This window comes from Chiloscyllium punctatum, chromosome 13, assembly GCF_047496795.1.
Source record: "Chiloscyllium punctatum isolate Juve2018m chromosome 13, sChiPun1.3, whole genome shotgun sequence".
Classification (NCBI taxonomy): Eukaryota; Metazoa; Chordata; class Chondrichthyes; order Orectolobiformes; family Hemiscylliidae; genus Chiloscyllium; species Chiloscyllium punctatum.
Genome location: NC_092751.1, coordinates 86,941,022 through 86,950,195, shown reverse-complemented (window position 1 = coordinate 86,950,195; position 9,174 = coordinate 86,941,022).

The window sequence follows — 9,174 nt, the reverse complement described above, 5'->3', positions numbered from 1 at the left end:
CATCTACTGCATCCATTGCACCCGATGTGGTTTCCTCTATATTGGGGAAACAGGACGCCCACTTGCGGATTGTTTCAGGAAACACCTGGGACACCTGCACCAACCAACCCCACTGCCCTATAGCTGAACAGTTTAAACTCCTCCCCCCCAACACTCCACCAAGGGCATGCAGGTCCTGGGCCTTGTCCATCGCCAAACCCTAACCACCTGATGCCTGGAGGAAGAATGCCTCATCTTCTGTCTTGGGACACTTCAACCACTTGGGATCAATGTAGATTTCACCAGTTGCCCCATTTCCCCTTTCCACCCCCCCCCCCCCCCCACCCCACCCCAATCTTATCCCAGTCTCAACCTCCCAACTTGGCACCGCCCTCTTGAATGATCCTACCTGTCTATCTTCCTTCTCACCCATCTGCTCAACCCTCCAACCCATTGTCATGTTCTATGTTTGAAAATAGTGTGGTTAGATAGGTTTCAGACTGGTTTCATAGGATAGTGCAACATCAAGGGCTGAAGGGCCTGTACTGCGCTGTAAGATTCTATGTTCTATCACTTTCACTCCCCAACTATTGCATTCCCAGCTACCTTCCCCCAGCCCCACACCCCTCCCATTCATCTCTCAGCCCTCTAGGCCCACAAGCCTCATTCCTGATGAAGGGCTTATGCCCAAAACATCCACTCTCCTACTCCACAGATGCTGCCTTCTGGCTGTGCTTTTCCAGCATCACACTCTTCAACTCTGATCTCCAGCATCTGCAGTCCTCACTTTCTCCTTCCAGGATAATTGCATAGCAAGCCTCTGTGAGTTAATGTTTATCTGTGATTCCTCCCAAAGTTGAAAAGAGGGTTTGCCATTGTGTGCCATTGTACCGCTGAACAAGTTTTCTAACAATGGCATAGGATACATTTGTGCCTGTAAAGTGGAAAATATAAGTGTTTCCCCTTCAATTTTAAGGCACTTTGCTCTATAGCAACTTGCATGTACCATGGAACTTATCATGAGATACTCAGAAAATGCTATTTTGGAATTGGCATTATATTGAGTGGAAAAGTTGAAAAAGCCACGTGGAAAATCTAGAGATTAACTTGCTCTTTGAAAGTTAAAAACATTGTTTTCATTGGCAAGAAATTGTTTTTCTTCGAAAATGAACAGCCAATACCGGTTGCCTCAGAATCATGTCTAAGCTTATGTCCTTCTTCTCTAAGTTAAAAATTGCATTTCAGTAGTCAACATCTCTGAAAAGCACAGTTGCCAGAGTGCTTGATTTCTGATTGAGTACCGAAGTCTCTTTCCGTAACAGGTGACATACTGCGAAAGATGGCAATTATGAGGGCCACTGCAGAAATAGATTAAAAAGGTAAATACATCTGCAAGCGCTGTGCAGTGCAAAACCAGAAATATGGCCGCCCAATTTGCCATAATTTGTAGTCAGCAACTTCAATAGGATAATGGTAGACGATCTTACCCAGGATGCACTGTGGGAAAGAATACGGCCTATTCAAAATGGTGGGCCCATGGTTTACGTCATAGAGGCAGAGCATGGTGCGTAGGAAATGTGGGGCGCGGTTATGACCCGCACGTCAATGGGCGGAGCCTCCAGTGTTGCCAACTTTCCAGGATTGACCTTGAGATTAGTATGGACGCATCATTATATGTACTTCAAATACTTTAGTACATTAAAAAAACCATTTAAAATGTTAAAAAAGTGGATGTTTTATTGAATAGGCCGCTTGTAGATTTTGCAATGAAACCTCCAAGAAAAATGTCCAACCAGAATTGACAAATCCCAGAATCAGCAAATATTAGAAAGGTCATATTGCAAAACAGGAAAGCCTCAGAAATTCCAGAAACCACAAATCCCAGAACTGATAAATCCAAGTATTTGGCAACTCCAGAATCAGCCAATCCCAGACTTTTTTTAATTTAATCACGGGATGAGAGCATCACTGGATAGCCAACATTTCATAGAATCCCTACAGTGTGGAAACAGACCATTTGGCCCAACAAGTCCACACCGATTCTCCAAAGACCATCTCACCGAGACTTATCCTCTTCCCACCCCATCCCTGCAACCCTGCATTTGCCATGGCTAATCCACCTAACCTACACATCCCTGGGCACTGAGCAATTTAGCATGGCCAATCCACCTAACCATCACATCTTTAGACTGTGGGAGGAAACTGGAGCACCTGGAAGAACTCACATACACAGAGGGAATGTGCCAACTTCACACAGACACTTGCCCTAGGCTGGAATTGAACCCAGGTCCCTGGCACTGTGAGGCAGCGCTGCTAACCATGACCTACCATGCCACCCTCTCTCATTTATTGGCCATCCCTTATTGTCCAGAGGGCAGTTAAGAGTCAACCACATTGCTGTAGGTCTGGAGTCACAAAGAGGCCACACCGTGTGAGGATGGGAGTTTTCTTCCCATAAGGCCATGAGTGAACCAGGTGCGATTTTCCCTAATAAATGGAAATGGATACATGGTTACCATTAGGCTCCTGATTCCGAGTTATTATTAAATTCAAATCTAACCGTCTGCTGTGATGGGATTTGAACCCAGAATTCCAGAACATTACTTGGGTCTCTGGATCAACAGTCCAGCAATAATAACATTTGTCCATCACTTCCCCACAAGCTAGCAAATTCCAAAATCGACAAACTCCATTGGACACAGAATTGGCATATCCCAGAATTGGCAAATCACTGAATTGACAAACCCTAACTCACATCAGAGGACAAGGAACTTTCAGTGATGTTTGAGAAGTTTAAAGGATTTCCTTAGTGGCCAATAGAGTGAGCAGACAGATGCCTTCAGAGTGGTTTAGGTTTTTCACAAAGCAGGACCGGTTTAGCAGAGAAAACATCAACAGGTGAAGCATTTCTCAAACAACTGAGCAAGTAATAACTGGCAAGACACTGACATGTCACAATAGACCCAGTGATGCCATTGGTTAATTTTAGACAATCACTGACATTCTGTAATGTATTGCACAAGCTGAGGGAAAAGCAGACTGGGGAGAGAGATGAGTAATTGGCCTGAACCCAGTCAATAAATAGGAAACATTCTCAGTGAATCACAACATTTGTTGTCATTGTCCAATCAGTGGAAATCGTGCAATTCTAGGCCCCCATTCGCAATTCACCAACGCAAATAACCAGATCAAGAATTCACACCTACACGCTGCACAGTTCCAACCTGAAAGTAGCAGCCCTGACAGGTAGGTAGGAACTTGGAGGAAAGGGGTGGGTATAACTGGGGAAGAGGAATGAAAAGGAATAGTAGCCTTCATGAAATGATGAGGAAAGATGGATTAGCTAGCAGGCACACACCTTTCCAAGGTTCACTCACAAGTTTCATTTAGTAACACCTCAGGCATGGTAACATTCCTAAGGTGCAACACACAAATGTCAACTTTGATACTGATCCACATCAGGAAATTCCAGGACAAAACATTACTAAAGAGGAACGATTTGAAAAGCAGCTTAAAGAAGGAGAGAAATGTCGACAGGTTTAAAGAGAAAATTTAAGAGGTTAAAGCACACACAACTGAAGACATACCCCCTTTGACGCAGCAATGATTAAAACCAGGGACAGGCAAGAGACCATGATTGGAGAAATTCAGAAGTTCTTGTAGGGTTCACTAGGATTCCCGTTAGAGGAGGTTACAGGGTGAGACCATAAAACGATTTGAATTCAAGGATGAACATTCTAAAACTGAGATGTTGCCTCAGCAGAACCTACTATTCAACGAGTACAAGGATGATAGATGAACAGTACTTCTTACGAGTTAAATGCAATCAGTCAACTTTTAGGTCAGTTTAAGTTCTAAAGTGGATGATCCTAGCCAGGTGGATCTTTCAGTCATTTAGTTTGGGTACCAGTGAAAATTCAATGAGGGATATTAGTGAAAACAACTTTATGTTATCAGGCATGGTGTATATTAACTACCCCATACAGCAGTAAAATCACATTTTCAATAATGGGGGACTGTACTTGTTACACATGTTGTGTCTGAACGTCGATGTCTTTAAATGGTCTATGTTTGTTGAACCTTATACAGGCCAAATGTCTCAGATTTGATCTTGATTTTCCTTTTGTATGGAAATGAATTACTTTACTTATTCATTGATTTGTTCATCTATTCATCAGCGAAGGTGATGCAGGACCAAATGTTAATTTTCAAAACACAAAACTGGACCGAACTGAGAGCTGTGGGAATGTTACATGGAGGCGTTGAGGCATCCAGATAGGACAACAAGCAGGATGTTGTCTCAGAATAAGTGGATGTCCATTTTGGACTGAGGACAGATTTTTTCACAGGGTGGGGAATCTTTGGAATTCTTTACCTCACGGGGCTGTGGAAGCTCAGTCACTGAATTTGCATGATAGAGAGATATAGATTTCTAGAGATTAAGAGGTAGCAAGGCTTATGTGGATAGCTCAGGAAAAATGGCAGTAAAGTAGGTCAGCTAAAGTCCAGAATAGCACAGAAGGCTTGAGGGACTGAAAGGCCTACTCCCGCTTCTTTTTTTTTCCCCACTTGTTTTTTTTCTTTTTTCTTTTTTTTCGCTTTCTTTCCCCCACACTACCACCTAACTGCGGTAGTGCTTATTTTTTCCCCAGCACCCATGGTGTGTGTGTGCAGGTGTGAGACACAGTGAAAGACACAAAGTGCACCAATCTTTATTCAATTTCCACCACCAGGAAGATAGGAAAAACACCCGAGTGGCCAGTGACAAGCACTGCCCTTCAAACCACAGGGCAATGCTGTGTGATCAAACAGTCAAGGGGAGGGTAGGGATTAAATCAAAATAGAGTTGGAGGGGGAAATAATGCACTCCACTCCTTGCGGCACCCACCTCTCCCTGAACAACTCCAGGGTGTCAGTGGACACCGCGTGCTCCTTCTCTAAAGGACACCCGGGCTCTAACGTAACCGCAGAAGAGGGGCAGGCAGTCGGCCCTAACGACCCCCTCCACGGCTCGCTGCCTGGACCTGTTGATGGCCAGTTTGGCCAGGCCCAGGAGCAGACCCACGAGGAGGTCTTCAGACCTGCCCTCCCTCCTCCGTACCGGGTGCCCCGAAGATCAGGAGCGTGGGACTGAAGTGCAACCAAAAGCAGAGGAGGAGGTTTTTCAGAAAATCAAAAAGGGAGTGCAAACGCCCACACCCAATATACACGTGGTACACGGACTCCACAGCGCCACAGAACAAGCAGTTGGGCTGGGAGTCCGTGAACCACCGCAATCTGCGGTTGCAGGGGACTGCTGCATGCAGCACCCTCCACCCCAGATCCCAGAGAGAAATGGGGAGGACTCCCGCGAAGAGAGCTCTCCACTGGGGACTACTCCCACTTCTAGATTTGTTACTTGCCTCATGATTGGTCCTTTGCTCATTGTCTGCAAATGCTTCATCCTGAGCAATCTTATCAGCTCACAGTGGTGATTTATGTTGCCTACTACTCTCAGGGCAGGATGAGGAGGAAGATCCCAGAACAGGAATCAAACCCACGCTGTTGCAATCCCCCTACACTCTGGACATGAGGGCAGGTTTAAGTGCTGGGCTACAATGGCTCAGCTCAGCTCTGCTGATGGCAGCCTGTGTTACCAGTTTACTTCTTATGAAATAACTTGTCCTTAAATGCAACCATGGAATCGTTCCAAGAAAACAGGAGCACTTTTCATGACAAGACTTTTCCAAAATATTTTACAGCCAATGAAGAAATTATTCATTTTATAATTTGCACCCCCATCTTGAACCTTCATATCTCTCCTCCTAAAGTCATTCCTTAAAACCTGTTATAGAAACAGACCTGTCATAGAACCAACTCGTCCATGCCGATCAGGTATCCCAACCCAATCTAGTTCCATTTGCCAGCACACGACCCATATACCTCTGAACCTTTCCTATTCATATACACATCCAGACGCCTCTTCAATGCTGTAATTGTACCAGCCTCCAACACCTCCTCCGGCAGCTCATTCTGTACATGCACCACCCTCTGCGTGAAAAAGCTGCCCCTTAGGTCCCTTTTATATCTTTTCCCTCTCACCCTGAACCAATGCCCTCTAGTTCTGGACTCCCCCACCGCAGGGAAAAGATCTTATCTGGATCGAGTGATTGATCATTTGATACTTCCTCATGTAGAAGACTGCAGAGTTTCACAAGCATTACCTTCAAACTGTTCTGGGGGTCAGATAGTCACAACGCCTGAGGGGGACAGTTGGACAAGCCTAATGTATAGGACGTAGTATCAGGTAAGGGGAAAGCTCCTGATCTGCACTGTCATCTACTGGATAACACCAGAGGGTGGCTGAACACGGAAAGATCAGGCACCTTTTAGAAATATATATTCTTACAATGGGTGCAGGCTTCATCCTGCAGTTGACCATCCCTAAATGCCCTTGAATGGAGCAGCTTGTAAGGCCGTGTCAGAGGGCAGTTAAAGGCCAACCACATTTGCTGTGGGTCTGGAGTCAGCTGTAGGCTAGACTGGTAGATTCCATTTACCAAAGGGATATTAATGAACCAGATGCTTTATAATAATATATTGTTTCACACTCCATTGCAGATTTAACTTTCAATTCCAGATCTTATTAGTTCCACTAGCTACTGTGGTGTAATTTGAACCTGTGTTTCTAGCCCACTCCCCTGGATTAAAGTCCAGTAACACATCACCACTATACTCATTTTCCCCAAACAATGTTTTTTTTTTCTCTGAACTGTTTTTATGTGGCATGATCAAATGGCTCCCTGTTGCTGTCACCTTAAGATTTCCCCAGATTTGGATTTAAGTTAGTTAACTTGGAGAGGGCAAACTCTACTACATTACACTATCTCGAACAGACGAGTTGGCCCATTAAATTGTTGAGCTGATCAGAAAATGATGCACTTCCACCCACCCCCTTCCCAGCTTTTTGAACAACTTTGAAATTATTGAAGTGCAATTTATCCAGCGCGAAACCATTCCATACTAATAGCTAATGCAGAGGTAAGAACTTGATGCAAGGAAAATTCTAACACACATACTCTTCATCCATTTAGAGCAGATCATTGATAAGTACAGAGGAAGAATGCCCTTACATCATTGAGTTATGCCAATGGGACTGTTTATATCCACACATGGGGTCTTGGTTTAATGAATTGATCTGAAAGAGGGCACCTCTGCCAGTGCAGCATTCCCTCAATACTATATTTAATTGTTAGCCTAGATCCTTACTCATTGCTGCAGAATTGGTCTTGACAACATTTTGATTACTAGTAAAGGTTATAACTGACTGAGGAGCCACAAACGGCACCTTAGCCTCTGTAAATCATTGTCTTCTACCAGAGTGTAGAAAAGATATACTAGAATGCTAGCTAGACTGGAAGGTTTGAGTTATAAGGAGGTTGGATAGACTGGAACTTTCTTCCCCAGTGAGTAGCGGACTCAGAGGTAGAAATGGCAGTGGAGAAGGCTTTTGACACACTGGCCTTCATCAGTCAGGGCATTGAGTATAGAAGTTGGGAGCTAATGTTCCAGTTATACAGGACGTTGGTGAGGCCACACTTGGGAGTATTGTCTTCAGTTTTGGTCACCTCGTTATAAAAAGCATATCATTAAACTGGAAAGAGTACAGGAGGAATTTACAAAAATGTTGCTCGGACTCAATGGTCTAAGTTATCGGGAGAGGTTGGTCAAGCTAGGACTTTTTTCTTTAGTGTAGGAGATTGAAGGGGAACCTTATAGAGGTGCATAATATGAGAGGCATGGATAGGATGAATGCACTCAGCCTTTTTCCCAGGCTTGGGGAATCGAGGAATAGAGCACATCAGTTTAAGGGTAGAGGGGAAAGAATAAAAGGGAACCTGTGGGGCAACTTTTTTTTTACACACGGTGGCACGCACATGGAATGATCTGCCAGCAGAAATGGTTGAGGTGGGTACATTAACAACATTTAAAAGGCATTTGGACAAATACATGGATAGGAAAGGATTAGGAGGATATGGGCCAAGTGCAGGGAAATGGGATTAGTGTGGATGGACATTTTGGTCGGCGTGGACCAGTTTGGGCCAAAGGGCCTGTCTCTGTGCTGTAGGACTATGACCATAGAGGTATATAAAATCACGAGAGGCATAGATAAGTTGATAGCCGACAGGTTTTCCCCATGGTAGGGTAGCCTAAAACTGTAACATATACGTTTAAGGTGAGAGAGGAGACATACAAATAAGTCCAGAGGACGAATGTTTCCACATAGAGGGCAGTGTGTGTCTGGAACAGGCTGCCAGAGGTGATGGAGGAGAGCGGTACAATTTTGTTATTTAAGAAACATTTTGACAGGTACCTGGATGGAATAGGTATGGAGGGATATGGACTAATCCATATCCATACAGGCAAAGGGGACTGGGTTAAATTGTGAAAGCTGGGTGGCATGGACAAGTTAGGCCGAAGGGCCTGTTTCAATGCTGTAGACCTCTATGACTCTAGATCGTCAGCTCCACTCAGCAGTGAAGCCATCATCTTGGATGCTGGTCCATGGGTGCGAGCTGACGTTTCCATAGAGTGTTGCATTGTCAGAGGTCCTGACTTCCTGATGTGGTGCGGCTTAGGCTGAGACTTTCTGCCAGGACAGGGTAAATGTAAAAAGGTCTGAGACCATTCATGACAAGGGTCCGTTCCTGATCTCCAGGCTCGTTAATCCTTCCATGAATAGTAGCAGAGCAGGTAAACCTTCAGTTAGAAGGTAATTGGTACAAATCCTGCTCCATATCATGTTATCTCGATTGACAGCTCAGCGCGGTACGGAGGGACTGCTGCACTGTCAGAACAGCAAGCCTTCAAACAAGAGGGAAAATCTCAGGCTGTCTTCGTCAGGGATAGCTGAAGAGACCAGGAGTCTGCAACCTTACACACTCTCGATTCCACCCAGTGCCGTTATGGAAGGATGGAAGAAACAAAAAAGATTAGGGTTAGGCTTAGAGAGTTAGTTAGGGTTAAAGAGATGAAAAGATTCAGAGGAATGGTTCCAAGACTGAGCAACTTCAGTGACATGGATAGACTGGAGTAGGTGGAGCTATTTTCCTGGAGAAAGAGAAAGCGGCGATTTGATCAAGTAGCTCATAATCGTGAGGAGCCTGGACAGAATCGAGGGGAAGAAACTCTTTACATTAGCAGGAGCAGAGATTA